Here is a 17277-nt window from a genome sequence, read left to right as displayed (position 1 = left end):
GCGCGCCCCCTGCCTCGTGGGGCCCCCGTGGCTCCCCTGACGTGCTTCTTCTGCCTATATAACTCCATATACCCTAATTCTTCCAGAACAGAGATTAGATCGGGAGTTCCGCCGCCGCAAGCCTCTGTAGCCACCAAAAGTTAATCGGGACCCTGTTCCGGCACCCTGCCAGAGGGGGGAACCCTCACCGGTGGCCATCTTCATCATCCCGGTGCTCTCCATGACGAGGAGGGAGTAGTTCTCCCTCGGGGCTGAGGGTATGTACCAGTAGCTATGTGTTTGATCTCTCTCTCTCTCGTGTTTTTAAGATGATACGATCTTTATGTATCGTGAGCTTTACTATTATAGTTGGATCCTTTGTTTCTCCTCCCCCTCTTCTCTCTTGTAATGAATTGAGTTTCCCCTTTGAAGCTATCTTATCGGATTGAGTCTTTAAAGACTTGAGAACACTTGATGTATGTCTTGGTGATCAACTTGCGGGTTTCGTGACATTGGGAACCTATGCATAGGGGTTGGCACACGTTTTCGTCGTGATTCTCCGGTAGAAACTTTGGGGCACTCTTTGAGGTTCTATGTGTTGGTTGAGTAGATGAATTGAGATTGTGTGATGCATATCATATAATCATACCCACGGATACTTGAGGTGACATTGGAGTATCTAGGTGACATTAGGGTTTTGGTTGATTTGTGTCTTAAGGTGTTATTCTAGTACGAACTCTAGGGCTGTTTGTGACACCTATAGGAATAGCCCAATGGATTGATTGGAAAGAATAACTTTGAGGTGGTTTCGTACCCTACCATAATCTCTTCGTTCGTTCTCCGCTATTAGTGACTTTGGAGTGCATGTTTGTTGCATGTTGAGGGATAGTTATGTGATCCAATTATGTTAGTATTGTTGAGGGAACTTACACTAGCAAAAGTATGAACCCTAGGCCTTGTTTCCTAGCATTGCAATACCGTTTACGCTCACTTTTATCATTAGTTACCTTGCTGTTTTTATTATTTCAGATTACAAATATCTTTATCTACTATCCATATACCACTTGTATCACCATCTCTTCGTCGAACTAGTGCACCTATACAATTTACCATTGTATTGGGTGTGTTGGGTGAAGGAAATATGCCCTAGAGGCAATAATAATGTAATTGTTTTATTTCCTTATATCATGATAAATGTTTATTATTCATGCTAGAATTGTATTATCCGGAAACATAATACTTGTGTGAATACATAGACAAACTAAATGTCACTAGTATGCCTCTACTTGACTAGCTCATTAATCAAAGATGGTTATGTTTCCTAACCATAGACACGTGTTGTCATTTGATTAATGAGATCACATTATTAGGAGAATGATGTGATTGAATTGACCCATTCAATTAGCTTAGCACCCGATCGTTTAGTATGTTGTTATTGCTTTCTTCATGACTTATACATGTTCCTATGACTATGAGATTATGCAACTCCCGTTTGCCGAAGGAACACTTTGTGTGCTACCAAACGTCACAACGTAACTGGGTGATTATAAAGGAGCTCTACAGGTGTCTCCAAAGGTAAATGTTGGGTTGGCGTATTTCGAGATTAGGATTTTTCACTCCGATTGTCGGAGAGGTATCTCTGGGCCCTCTCGGTAATGCACATCACATAAGCCTTGCAAGCATTACAACTAATGAGTTAGTTGCGAGATGATGTATTATGAAACGAGTAAAGAGACTTGCCGGTAACGAGATTGAACTAGGTATTGAGATACCGACGATCAAATCTCAGGCAAGTAACATACCATGACAAAGGGAACAGCGTATGTTGTTATGCGGCCTGACCGATAAAGATCTTCGTAGAATATGTGGGAGCCAATATGAGCATCCAGGTTCCGCTATTGGTTATTGACCGGAGACATGTCTCGGTCATGTCTACATTGTTCTCAAACCCGTAGGGTCCGCACGCTTAAGGTTTCGATGACAGTTATATTATGAGTTTTGATGTACCGAAGTTAGTTCGGAGTCCCGGATGTGATCATGGACATGACGAGAAGTCTCGAAATGGTCGAGACATAAAGATTGATATATTCAACGGCTATATTCGGACACCGGAAGTGTTCCTGGTGATTTCGGAGAAAACCGGAGAGCCGGAGGGTTACCGGAACCCCCCCGGGAGAAGTAATGGGCCATATGGGCCTTAGTGGAGAGAGAGAAGGGCAGCCAGGGTGGGCCGCGTGCCTCCTCCCCCCTGGTCCGAATTGGACTAGGAGAGGGGGGGCGGCGCCCCCCTTTCCTTCTCCCTCCCCACTTCCTTCCCCCTCCTAGTAGGAGTCCTACTCCTACTAGGAGGAGGACTCCTCCTTGGCGCGCCTATAGGGCCGGCCGGCCTCCTCCCCTTGCTCCTTTATATACGGGGGCAGGGGGCACCCCTAGACACACAAGTTGATCCACGTGATCGTTTTCTTAGCCGTGTGCGGTGCCCCCTTCCACCATAATCCTCGATAATATTGTAGTGGTGCTTAGGCGAAGCCCTACGACAGTTGAACATCAAGATCGTCACCATGCCGTCGTGCTGACGGAACTCTTCCCCGACATTTTGCTGGATCGGAGTCCGGGGATCGTCATCGAGCTGAACGTGTGCTAGAACTCGGAGGTGCCGTACGTTCGGTGCTTGGATCGGTCGGATCGGGAAGACGTACGACTACTTCCTCTACGTTGTGTCAACACTTCCGTTGCCGGTCTACGAGGGTACGTAGACAACACTCTCCCCTCTTGTTGCTATGCATCACCATGATCTTGCGTGTGCATAGGAAATTTTTTGAAATTACTACATTCCCCAACATTGGGGACACAAGAGACTCTTTGTTATTTGGTTGCAGGGTTGCTTGACAGAGACCATCTTCATCCTATGCCTCCTACGGATTGATAAACCTTAGGTCATCCACTTGAGGGAAATTTGCTACTGTCCTACAAACCTCTGCACTTGGAGGCCCAACAACGTCTACAAGAAGAAGGTTGTGTAGTAGACATCACAAATTACAAAGGTATTTCTTATTACATTTTATTCGAATGAGTACTTAAGTGTAAAAGGGGCGGAGCAACTCCGCATTCCAAGCCCGTGGCTCGTCCTTCTTATGCTCGACATTGTAAAGGTGGTATGCTCCGTTGTGGAGCATTCTGGTGACAATGAAGGGGCCTTCCCAAGCAGGATCGAGCTTGTGTGGTTTCTGCTGATCCGCTCGAAGAACCAAGTCTCCCTCTTGAAAGGCTCGACCTTTCACATTTCTGGCGTGGAATCGACGCAAGTCTTGCTGATAAATGGTCGACCGAATCAAGGCCATCTCTCTTTCCTCCTCTAGGAGGTCGACTGCGTCCTGCCGAGCTTGTTCTGCTTCATCTTCAGAGAAGAGCTCGACTCGTGGTGCATTATGAAGCAAGTCACTCGGTAGAACAACTTCAGCTCCATAGACCAAGAAGAATGGAGTTCGGCCAGTCGACCGATTGGGAGTTGTCCTCAATCCCCAAAGAACTGATGGAAGTTCATCAACCTAGGTGCCCGCTGCATGCTTGAGGTCTCGCGTCAGTCGGGGTTTCAACCCTTTGAGAATCAGGTCATTTGCTCTCTCTGCTTGTCCATTCGACTGGGGATGGGCGACTGAAGCATAGTCGACTCGTGTGCCTTGGGAGGCGCAGAAGGCTCTGGACTCATCTGAATCGAAGTTCGATCCATTGTCAGTGATGATGCTCTGTGGAACTCTGTATCTGAACATCAATTCTCTGATGAAGCTGATGGTAGTACTAGCTTCCAGATTCTTGATAGGCTTGGCTTCAATCCACTTGGTAAACTTGTCGACTGCTACAAGCACGTGAGTGAAGCCGCTCCTACCAGTCCTCAGTGGTCCAACCATATATAATCCCCAAACAACAAAAGGCCAGACGAGTGGAATGGTCTTTAGGGCTGACGCGGGTTTGTGGGACATATTGGAGTAAAACTGGCAGCCTTCACATCTGTCGACTATATCTTTCGCCATTTCATTTGCTCGTGGCCAATAAAATCCAGCTCGGTATGCTTTAGCCACAATGGTCCTAGAGGATGCATGGTGGCCACAGGTCCCCGAGTGGATGTCGCTGAGGATCGCTAGACCTTCTTCCGGGGTTATGCATTTCTGGCTGACTCCGGTTACACTTTCCCTGAACAGTTGTCCTCTTATCACAGTAAAGGCTTTGGATCGACGGACGATCTGTCGAGCCTCTTCTTCATCCTCTGGGAGTTCCTTCCTAAGGATATACGCAATGCATGGCACTGTCCAGTCGAGAGTAATAAATGATTAGGTCGACCACGGCTGGAATCTCGACTTCAGTCGGATCGGTGGCACTCCTTGGCTGTGGGGGCTCTTCAGTGAAAGGATCTTCTTGAACTGAAGGTGCATGAATATGCTCCAGGAACACATTACTGGGAATGGCTTCTCTCTTGAGCCTATCTTTGCTAAATCATCGGCTGCTTGATTTTTCAGTCGGGGTATATGATGGAGCTCTAACCCCTCAAACTTCTTTTCCAACTTCCTCACCGCGTTGCAGTAGCCAGTCATGGCTGGGCTTATGGTGTCCCACTCCTTCATCACTTGATTGACTACCAAATCTGAGTCGCCATAGACCATGAGGCGACGGACACCGAGTGAGATGGCCATACGTAACCCATACAAGAGTGCTTCATATTCTGCTTCGTTATTGGAGGAATCAAAGTGAATCTGGAGGACATATCTGAGCTTGTCCCCTCGGGGGGATACCAGTACCACCCCAGCACCGGAACCATTCAGCATCTTGGAACCATCAAAGAACATGGTCCAGTGCTCCGAGTGAACTTGAGTCAGCAGTTGCTGTTCGATCCACTCGGCGAGGAAATCCGCTATTGCTTGGGACTTGATAGCTTTCTTTGCCTCGAACTTGATATCTAAGGGAAGGAGTTCAATCGCCCACTTTGCCACTCGACCAGTTGCATCTCTGTTGTTCAGAATCTCTGATAATGGAGCGTCGCTGACGACAGTAATGGAGTGGTCAGAGAAGTAATGTGCAACCTTCTTCGTGGTCATATAAATCCCATAAACAAGCTTCTGATAATGTGGATATCTTTGCTTTGATGGAGTCAAAACTTCAGAGACATAGTATACTGGGCGCTAAACTTTGTAAGATTTTCCTTCTTCTTCCTGCTCGACCGTAAGTACTGTACTGATGACTTGTCCAGTGGCTGCAATGTAAAGAAGTAAAGGCTCTTTGCTGATTGGAGCAGCAAGCACCGGCTGGGTGGAAAGCAGGGCTTTAAGCTCTGCAAATGTTGCATCAGCTTCAGGATCCCACTCGAACTTATCTGACTTCTTCATCAGTCGGTAAAGAGGCAGTGCCTTTTCACCGAGGCAAGAAATGAATCGACTTAGGGCAGCCAAACAACCGGTAAGCTTCTGGACATCATGCACACGCACAGGGCGCTTCATCCGGAGTATGGCACCAACTTTCTCTGGGTTAGCATCGATCCCTCGTTCGGAAACGAGAAAACCGAGTAATTTTCCGCCTGGAACTCCAAACGTGCACTTTGATGGATTAAGCTTGATATCATACCTTCTGAGGTTGGCAAAGGTTTCAGCAAGGTCAGCCAGTAGGTCGGAACCTTTACGTGACTTGACCACAATGTCATCCATGTATGCTTCCATATTCTGATTGATCTGAGTGAGTAAACACTTCTGAATCATCCGCATGAATGTGTCTCCAACGTTCTTCAAGCCGAATGGCATAATGACATAACAAAAGCACCCAAATGGGGTGATGAAAGTTGTTTTTATCTCATCGGGTCCATACAGACGGATCTGATGATACCTGGAATAAGCGTCCAAAAAGGACAAATGCTCACACCCCGTAGTCGAGTCGACTATTTGGTCGATGCGAGGGAGAGGAAAGTGATCTTTCGGGCAGGCTCGATTGATATGTTTGAAGTCAATGCACATGCGAAGTGAGTCGTCCTTCTTTGGGACCATGACAACATTAGCTAACCACTCGGAGTGGTAAATATCTCGCATAAACTCAGCTGCTAGAAGCCGAGCCACTTCTTCACTGATTGCCTTTCTCTTCTGTACGGCAAACCATCGAAGATGTTCTTTGACTGGTTTCACTTTTGGGTCGACTCGCAAACGATGCTCAGCCAGTCCCCTGGGAACACCTGGCATGTCAGAAGGTTTCCATGCAAAGATCTCCCATTTCTCACGGAGGAACTGGATGAGCGCTTCTTCCTATTTGGAGTTGAGTGTTGTTGAAATGTGAGTCAGAGCAGCATTACGATCCGTTGGGTGAATATGAATCGTCTTCGTTTCACCAAACGACTGGAATGCTCAATCTGTGGAAGGCTTCTTAGCTCGCAACAAATCACTCGGATCTGCATTTTTTTGATACTCCTACAATTCCACTACTGCCATCTATGCATCGGCGATCTTTGAGCCCTTCTGGAAGCACTCCTCTGCCTTCTTTCGATTGCCAGTGATAGTGATCACCCCTTTAGGACCAGGCATCTTCAATTTGAGGTACACATAACATGGCCGAGCCATAAAACGTGCATAAGCTGGCCTGCCCAGAATAGCATGATAAGCACTCTGGAAATCCACAACTTCAAATGTCAACTTTTCTTTGCGGTAATTCTTGGAATCACCGAAAACTACATCAAGGGCGATCTGGCTGAGTGACGCAGCCTTCTTGCCAGGAATAACTCCATGGAAACTCATATTGCTTTCACTGAGTCTGGACATCGGAATGCCCATTCCTTTCAACGTCTCTGCATACAGTATATTCAGACCACTGCCACCATCCATCAGAACCTTAGTCAATCGAGTGCCTTCGACTACTGGGTCGACCACCAGCGCTTGCCTCCCAGGGGTTGCTATGTGCGCTGGGTGATCGGACTGGTCGAATGTAATGGCAATCTGAGACCACTTCAAATAACTGGGTGTCACCGGAGTGACCATGTTCACTTCTCTTTTGATGACTTTCAGTTGACTCTTACTCTCAACATCAGCGAAAATCATCAGAGTGGAATTGACATGGGGGTAACCATCATCATCCTCTTCCTCATCCTCAACTTTGTCCGCTTCCTTCTCCTTTTACTTGGGTTGTTTCTCTCAGAATTGCTGGATTAGGAGTCGACACTGTCGAGTGGTATGCTTCGGGTAAATGAAATTCCCCTCTTCATCGTTCTTGGTGTGAATGTGGCATGGTAAATCTATCACATCATTTCCATCTTGATCTTTTACTTTCTTAGGGTTCCACGGTCCTTTGGGTTTCCCTTTGAACTTTCCTTGAGTCACGGCTAAGTCTTCTCCAGGAGCAGCTGGCTCGGCTTTGCGCTTCTGCTTCCGACTGGAGTTCCCTCCTCCGGTTTCGTGGGCGACTGTTTTGTGCTTGCCACTCTGGAGTCGGTCTTCCTCTTCACCATTGGCGTATTTGGTGGCAATCTCCATCATCCGAGTCAGAGTCATATCTCCTGTCCGACCGAATTTCAGATTCAATTCCCGATACTTAATGCCTTCTTTGAAGGCACAAATTGCTTGGTGATCTGACACATGCTCCACTGTATGGTGTAATGTGATCCATCTCTGGATATAATCTCTCAGAGTTTCATTCGGTTTCTGAACGCAACACTGTAATTCTGTCAGCCCTGCTGGCCGTTTGCAAGTACCTTCAAATGTTCTGAAAATACTCGGGAAAGATCTTCCCAAGTATAAATACTACCAGGCGCTAACTGATTCAGCCACGCTCTGGTCGAGCCCTCTAACATCAAAGGAAGGTGCTTCATGGACACTTCATCATTGCCACCACCAATCTGTACAGCCACTCGGTAATCCTCAAGCCAAGTGTCAGGCTTGGACTCACCAGTGAACTTACTGACTCCAGTCGCCAACCTGAAGTTGGGAGGAATCACCGCAGCCCTGATGGCTCTGCTGAAGCACTCTGGACCTGAGACATGCACTCTGCTGCTGGTTGGAAAATCTCTGTCGTGGCCTTCTCTGTGAGCTCTGTTTCTGTTGACCAGACCCTGAACGAGAATAGACCCGGTTCTCTGGGGTCGACTGGAATTCTTCGCCCACCACTGTGAGGACGTCTGTCATCATGCTGCCGAGGCACGTATGACCCACTCCTTGGGGGAGGCATGGGCACTCTACGGATCATCGTGATCGAGTCGGTGATCATACTGCTCACGGTTTCTGTACTGATCTCTCCGGTCCCCACGTCCCTCACGCCTCGGGGACGATCTCGGGCTGTGAGCCGACTGGACTGTGTCTGCAACCACGGATCTGCTATGGATCCTATTCTGCGGCTGAGATACTGTTGTATTCTGCTCTCATGCTGCTCGGAGCAAAGCCCGGATCTACACCAAACCTCGACCAGCTTCTGACTGGGAAGGTTGAATTGACTCCGCTATTCGGGCCGCAGCTGCGAGATTCTGGATCGGAGTTCGGTATACCTGAGTCGGAGGCGGAGAAAGTTGGCGTCGACTGGACTCGAGGATACGCTGCCGAGCACGCTCGTCGAGTGCACGCTGGAGGTTCTCCAGTCGAGTGCGCTTAGCCAAGTTGGCCAGGCGCGCCTCCTCCAAGGCCTGGGCCTCAGGGGTTTCTCCAACGATTGGAGTGTGAAGCGCATCCATGTTCCAACGGCGAAGTTCTTCCCTCCGCTGCGAAGAGAGGGGTTCGGGGCGGTACTCTTCGTGAACACGCGACAGATCGCCGCCCCCATCGCCTCCGTCTTCACAAGTGAAGCCAGGAGGACTGCGTGGTCCATTGACCATCAAAACTTCCGCCACGGGGTCGCTGTTGTCGCATTCGGATGCAGTCTCTACGGAGCCAGTCGAACAGGCCGTAGAGAGTTTCGTCGGGCTCGATTGCCGCGACTTGGGGGGTGGCCGACTGGCGAGCCACCGCATGCCTCACCCACCGCTGAAGCGTCGATCGACCAGAACGCTTGCGCCGGCGGGCTGTAGGGAGGGAGGTCAGCACAAGGGCCAACCGATACTGAGTCGACGACTGCCGTAGGAGGACGCCACGGACGCACGCGCGAAAGTGCGTTGCCCCGCGGACGGGGAGCGGCTCGACGTCAAGTGGCGCTTCTTGGAGCCAAGCGGAGTCGTCAGCGATGAAAACGAGCGCGCCGAGACGGATCTCGCGGCCCTCGGCCAAACCTCCGCCTGAAACCATGTTGATGGGGATTGGAAAAATCACAACTTCTCCAACAAGTCGCTAAGACACCTGCACCATGGTGTTGGGGAACGTTGCAGAAAACAAAAAAATTTCCTACGATTTCACCAAGATCCATCCATGAGTTCATCTAGCAACGAGTGATTGGATGCATCTATGTACCTTGTAGATCGCGAGCGGAAGCGTTCAAATAACGGGGATGAGGGAGTCGTACTCGACGTGATCCGAATCACCGGAGATCCTAGCGCCGAACGGACGGCACCTCCGCGTTCAATACACGTACGGTCAGCGTAACGTCTCCTCCTTCTTGATCCAGCAAGGGGAAGGAGAGGTTGAGGAAGATGGCTCCAGCAGCAGCACGACAGCGTGGTGGTGGTGGAGCTGCAGTACTCCGGCAGGGCTTCGCCTAGCTCTATGGAGGAGGAGGAGGAGGTGTTGGAGAGGGAGAGGGAGGCACCAAAGGCGTGGGGTAAGGAGTCCTCCATCTCCCCACTATATATAGGAGGGCCAAGGGGGGGCGGCCCTAGGAGATCCAATCTCCTAGGGGGGTGCGGCCAAGGGCAGGAATCCCTCCTCACCAAGGCACCTAGGAGGTGCCTTCCCCCTTTGGGACTCTTCCCTTCTTGAACCCTAGGCGCATGGGCCTCTTGGGGCTAGTGCCCTTGGCCCATATAGGCCAAGGCGCACCCCCTACAGCCCATGTGGCCCCCCGGGGCAGGTGGCCCCACCCGGTGGACCCCCGGGACCCTTCCGGTGGTCCCGGTACAATACCGGTGACCCCGAAACTTGTCCCGATGCCCGAAATAGTACTTCCTATATATAATTCTTTACCTCCGGACCATTCCAGAACTCCTCGTGACGTCCGGGATCTCATCCGGGACTCCGAACAACATTCGGGTTACTGCATATACATATCCCTACAACCCTAGCGTCACCGAACCTTAAGTGTGTAGACCCTACGGGTTCGGGAGACATGTAGACATGAACGAGATCGCTCTCCGGTCAATAACCAACAGTGGGATCTAGATACCCATGTTGGCTCCCACATGCTCCTCGATGATCTCATCGAATGAACCACGATGTCGAGGATTCAATCAATCCCGTATACAATTCCCTTTGTCAGTCGGTATGCTACCTGCCCGAGATTCGATCGTCGGTATCCCAATACCTCATTCAATCTTGTTACCGGCAAGTCACTTTACTCGTACCATAATGCATGATCCCATGACCAGACACTTGGTCACTTTGAGCTCATTATGATGATGCATTACCGAGTGGGCCCAGTGATACCTCTCCGTCATACGGAGTGACAAATCCCAGTCTTGATCCGTGTCAACCCAACAGACACTTTCGGAGATACCCGTAGTATACCTTTATAGTCACCCAGTTACGTTGTGACGTTTGGCACACCCAAAGCACTCCTACGGTATCCGGGAGTTACACGATCTCATGGTCTAAGGAAAAGATACTTGACATTGGAAAACTCTAGCAAACGAACTATACGATCTTATGCTATGTTTAGGATTGGGTCTTGTCCATCACATCATTCTCCTAATGATGTGATCCCGTTATCAATGACATCCAATGTCCATAGTCAGGAAACCATGACTATCTGTTGATCAACGAGCTAGTCAACTAGAGGATTACTAGGGACATGTTGGTGTCTATTATTCACACATGTATTACGATTTCCGGATAACACAATTATAGCATGAATAAAGACAATTATCATGAACAAGGAAATATAATAATAATGCTTTTATTATTGCCTCTAGGGCATATTTCCAACAGTCTCCCACTTGCACTAGAGTCAATAATCTAGTTACATTATGATGAATCGAACACCCATGGAATTCTGGTGTTGATCATGTTTTTCTCTAGGGAGAGGTTTAGTCAACGGATCTGCTACATTTAGGTCCGTATGTACTTTACAAATATCTATTTCTCCATCTTGAACATTTTCACGAATGGAGTTGAAGCGACGCTTGATGTGCCTCGTCTTCTTGTGAAACCTGGGCTCCTTGGCAAGTGCAATAGCTCCAGTGTTGTCACAGAAGAGTTTGATTGGCCCCGACGCATTGGGTATGACTCCTAGGTCGGTGATGAACTCCTTCACCCAAATTGCTTCATGTGCTGCCTCCGAGGCTGCCATGTACTCCTCTTCACATGTAGATCCCGCCACGATGCTCTGCTTGCAACTGCACCAGCTCACTGCCCCACCATTCAAAATATACACGTATCCGGTTTGTGACTTAGAGTCATCCAGATCTGTGTCGAAGCTAGCGTCGACGTAACCTTTTACGACGAGCTCTTCGTCACCTCCATAAACGAGAAACATTTCCTTAGTCCTTTTCAGGTACTTCAGGATATTCTTGACCGCTGTCCAGTGTTCCTTGCCAGGATTACTTTGGTACCTACCTACCAAACTTACGGCAAGGTTTACATCAGGTCTGGTACACAGCATGGCATACATAATAGAACCTATGGCTGAGGCATAGGGGATGACACTCATCTCTTCTATATCTTCTGCCGTGGTCGGACATTGAGCTGAGCTCAATTTCACACCTTGCAACACAGGCACGAACCCCTTCTTAGACTGATCCATATTGAACTTCTTCAATATCTTATCAAGGTATGTGCTTTGTGAAAGACCTATGAGGCATCTTGATCTATCTCTGTAGATCTTGATGCCTAATATATAAGCAGCTTCTCCAAGGTCCTTCATTGAAAAACTTTTATTCAAGTAGGCCTTAATGCTGTCCAAGAGTTCTATATCATTTCCCATCAAAAGTATGTCATCTACATATAATATGAGAAATGCTACAGAGCTCCCACTCACTTTCTTGTAAACGCAGGCTTCTCCATAAGTCTGCGTAAACCCAAACGCTTTGATCATCTCATCAAAGCGAATGTTCCAACTCCGAGATGCTTGCACCAGCCCATAAATCGAGCGTTGGAGCTTGCACACCTTGTCAGCATTCTCAGGATCGACAAAACCTTCCAGCTGCATCATATACAATTCTTCCTTAAGGAAACCATTAAGGAATGCCGTTTTGACGTCCATTTGCCATATTTCATAATCATAAAATGCGGCAATTGCTAACATGATTCAGACGGACTTCAGCTTCGCTACCGGTGAGAAAGTCTCATCGTAGTCAACCCCTTGAACTTGTCGATAACCCTTAGCGACAAGCCGAGCTTTATAGATGGTCACATTACCATCCGCGTCTGTCTTCTTCTTAAAGATCCATTTATTTTCTATGGCTCGCCGCTCAACGGGCAAGTCAGTCAAAGTCCATACTTCGTTTTCATACATGGATCCTATCTCGGATTTCATGGCTTCTAGCCATTTGTCGAAATCCGGGCCCACCATCGCTTCTTCATAGTTCGAAGGTTCACCGTTGTCTAACAACATGATTTCCAAGACAGGGTTGCCGTACCACTCTGGTGCGGAACGTGTCCTTGTGGACCTTCGAATTTCAGTAGGAGCTTGATCAGAAGTATCTTGATCATCATCATTAACTTCCTCTCTAGTCGGTGCAGGCACCTCAGGAACATTTTCTTGAGTTGCGCCATTTTCCGGTTCAAGAGGTAATACTTCATCAAGTTCTACTTTCCTCCCACTTACTTCTTTCGAGAGAAACTCTTTCTCTAGAAAGGATCCATTCTTGGCAACAAAGAACTTGCCTTCGGATCTGAGGTAGAAGGTATACCCAATAGTTTCTTTAGGGTATCCTATGAAGACGCATTTTTCCGACTTGGGTTCGAGCTTTTCAGGTTGAAGTTTCTTGACATAAGCATCGCATCCCCAAACTTTTAGAAACGACAGCTTAGGTTTCTTCCCAAACCATAATTCATACGGTGTCGTCTCAACGGATTTCGACGGAGCCCTATTTAAAGTGAATGCGGCAGTCTCTAAAGCATAGCCCCAAAAAGATAGCGGTAAATCGGTAAGAGACATCATAGATCGCACCATATCTAATAGAGTGCGATTACGACATTCGGACACACCATTATGCTGAGGTGTTCCAGGCGGCGTGAGCTGTGAAACTATTCCACATTTTCTTAAGTGTGTGCCAAACTCATGACTCAAGTATTCTCCTCCACGATCTGATCGCAGGAACTTGATTTTCCTGTCACGTTGATTCTCAACCTCACTCTGAAATTCCTTGAACTTTTCAAAGGTTTCAGACTTGTGTTTCATTAAGTAGATATACCCATATCTACTCAAGTCATCAGTGAGGGTGAGAACATAACGATAGACACCGTGAGCCTCAACACTCATTGGACCGCACACATCAGTATGTATGATTTCCAATAAGTTGTTTGCTCGCTCCATTGTTCCTGAGAACGGAGTCTTGGTCATTTTACCCATGAGGCATGGTTCGCACGTGTCAAATGATTCGTAATCAAGAGACTCTAAAAGTCCATCAGCATGGAGCTTCTTCATGCGTTTGACACCTATGTGACCAAGGCGGCAGTGCCACAAGTATGTGGGACTATCATTATCAATCTTACATCTTTTGGTACTCACACTATGAACATGTGTAGCATTACGCTCGAGATTCATTAAGAATAAACCATTCACCATCGGAGCATGACCATAAAACATATCTCTCATATAAATAGAACAACCATTATTCTCGGATTTAAATGAGTAGCCATCTCGAATTAAACGAGATCCTGATACAATGTTCATGCTCAAAGCTGGCACTAAATAACAATTATTAAGGTTTAAAACTAATCCCGAAGGTAAATGTAGAGGTAGCGTACCGACGGCGATCACATTGACCTTGGAACCATTCCCGACGCGCATCGTCACCTCGTCCTTTGCCAGTCTCCGCTTATTCCGCAGCTCCTGTTTTGAGTTACAAATGTGAGCAACTGCACCAGTATCAAATACCCAGGAGCTACTACGAGTACTGGTAAGGTACACATCAATTACATGTATATCACATATACCTTTCGTTTTGCCGGCCTTCTTGTCCGCTAAGTATTTGGGGCAGTTCCGCTTCCAGTGACCACTCTCCTTGCAATAAAAGCACTCAGTCTCGGGCTTGGGTCCATTCTTTGGCTTCTTCCCGGCAGCTTGCTTGCCGGGCGCGGCAACTCCCTTGCCGTCCTTCTTGAAGGTTTTCTTACCCTTGCCTTTCTTGAACTTAGTGTTTTTATTCACCATCAACACTGATGTTCCTTTTTGACTTCTACCTCTGCTGATTTCAGCATTGCAAATACTTCAGGAATGGTCTTTTCCATCCCCTGCATATTGAAGTTCATCACAAAGCTCTTGTAGCTCGGTGGAAGCGACTGAAGGATTCTGTCAATGACCGCGTCATCCGGGAGATTAACTCCCAGCTGAGTCAAGCGGTTATGCAACCCAGACATAGTGAGTATGTGCTCACTGACAGAACTGTTTTCCTCCATCTTACAGCTGAAGAACTTGTCAGAGACTTGATATCTCTCGACCCGGGCATGAGCTTGGAAAACCATTTTCAGCTCTTCGAACATCTCATATGCTCCGTGTCTCTCAAAACGCTTTTGGAGCCCCGGCTCTAAGCTGTAAAGCATGCCGCACTGAACGAGGGAGTAGTCATCGGTACGTGCCTGCCAAGCGTTCATAACGTCTTGTTCTGCAGGGAGAATAGGTGCGTCACCTAGCAGTGCTTGTAGGACATAATCTTTCTTGGCAGCTATGAGGATGATCCTCAGGTTCCGGACCCAGTCCGTGTAGTTGCTGCCATCGTCTTTCAGCTTGGTTTTCTCTAGGAACGCGTTGAAGTTGAGGACTACGTTGGCCATTTGATCTACAAGACATGTTTGTAAAATTTCAGACTAAGTTCATGATAATCAAATTATTCAATGAACTCCCACTTAGATAAACATCCCTCCTGTAATCTAAGTATAACATGATCCGAGTTAACTAGGTCGTGTCCGATCATCACGTGAGACGGACTAGTCAACATCGGTGAACATCTTCATGTTGATCGTATCTTCTATACGACTCATGCTCGACCTTTCGGTCTTCTGTGTTCCGAGGCCATGTCTGTACATGCTAGGCTCGTCAAGTCAACCTAAGTGTTTGCATGTGTAAATCTGGCTTACACCCGTTGTATGTGAACGTTAGAATCTAACACCCGATCATCACGTGGTGCTTTGAAACAACAAACTGTCGCAATGGTGCACAGTTAGGGGGAACACTTTCTTGAAATTATTATGAGGGATCATCTTATTTACTACCGTCGTTCTAAGTAAACAAGATGCATAAATATGATAAACATCACATGCAATCAAATAATAAAAGTGACATGATATGGCCAATATCACATAGCTCCTTTGATCTCCATCTTGGGGCTCCATGATCATCTTGTCACCGGCATGACACCATGATCTCCATCATCATGATCTCCATCATCGTGTCTCCATGAAGTTGCTCGCCAACTATTACTTCTACTACTATGGCTAACGCGTTTAGCAATAAAGTAAAGTAATTTACATGGCGTTTCTCAATGACACGCAGGTCATACAAAAAATAAAGACAACTCCTATGGCTCCTACCGGTTGTCATACTCATCGACATGCAAGTCGTGATTCCTATTACAATAGCATGAACATCTCATACATCACATATATATCATTCATCATTCATCACAACTTTGGCCATATCATATCACAAAGCACTTGCTGCAAAAACAAGTTAGACGTCCTCTAATTGTTGTTGCAAGTTTTACGTGGCTGAAGTAGGATTCTAGCAAGAACGTTTTCTTACCTACGTGAAAGCCACAACGTGATTTGTCAACTTCTATTTACCCTTCATAAGGACCCTTTTCATCGAATCCGCTCCAACTAAAGTGGGAGAGACAGACACCCGCCAGCCACCTTATGCAACTAGTGCATGTTAGTCGGTGGAACCGGTCTCACGTAAGCGTACGTGTAAGGTTGGTCCGGGCCGCTTCATCCCACAATACCGTTGAAACAAGATAAGACTAGTAGCGGCAAGAAAGTTGACAACATCAACGCCCACAACAAATTGTGTTCTACTCGTGCAAGAGAACTACGCATAGACCTAGCTCATGATGCCACTGTTGGGGAACGTTGCAGAAAACAAAAAAAATTCCTACGATTTCACCAAGATCCATCTATGAGTTCATCTAGCAACGAGTGATTGGATGCATCTACGTACCTTGTAGATCGCGAGCGGAAGTGTTCAAAGAACGTGGATGAGGGAGTCGTACTCGACGTGATCTGAATCACCGGAGATCCTAGCGCCGAACGGACGGCACCTCCGCGTTCAACACACGTACGGTCAGCGTAACGTCTCCTCCTTCTTGATCCAGCAAGGGGAAGGAGAGGTTGAGGAAGATGGCTCCAGCAGCAGCACGACGGCGTGGTGGTGGTGGAGCTGCAGTACTCCGGCAGGGCTTCGCCTAGCTCTATGGAGGAGGAGGAGGTGTTGGAGAGGGAGAGGGAGGCACCAAAGGCGTGGGTTAAGAAGTCTTCCATCTCCCCACTATATATAGGAGGGCCAAGGGGGGGCGCCGGCCCTAGGAGATCCAATCTCCTAGGGGGGTGCGGCCAAGGGGAGGAATCCCTCCTCCCCAAGGCACCTAGGAGGTGCCTTCCCCCTTTGGGACTCTTCCCTTCTTGAACCCTAGGCGCATGGGCCTCTTGGGGCTAGTTCCCTTGGCCCATATAGGCCAAGGCGCACCCCCTACAGCCCATGTGGCCCCCCGGGGCAGGTGGCCCCACCCGGTGGACCCCCGGGACCCTTCCGGTGGTCCCGGTACAATACCGGTGACCCCGAAACTTGTCCCGATGCCCGAAATAGTACTTCCTATATATAATTCTTTACCTCCGGACCATTCCAGAACTCCTCGTGACGTCCGGGATCTCATCCGGGACTCCGAACAACATTCGGGTTACTGCATATACATATCCCTACAACCCTAGCGTCACCGAACCTTAAGTGTGTAGACCCTACAGGTTCGGGAGACATGTAGACATGACCGAGATTGCTCTCCGGTCAATAACCAACAGCGGGATCTAGATACCCATGTTGGCTCCCACATGC

Source organism: Triticum urartu, chromosome 5A (genome assembly GCF_056163025.1).
Source record: "Triticum urartu cultivar PI428250 chromosome 5A, HENAU_Tu73, whole genome shotgun sequence".
In the NCBI taxonomy this organism is placed as follows: domain Eukaryota; kingdom Viridiplantae; phylum Streptophyta; class Magnoliopsida; order Poales; family Poaceae; genus Triticum; species Triticum urartu.
The sequence above is the reverse complement of the archived record's forward strand: the minus strand, read 5'-3'. Positions refer to the sequence as shown.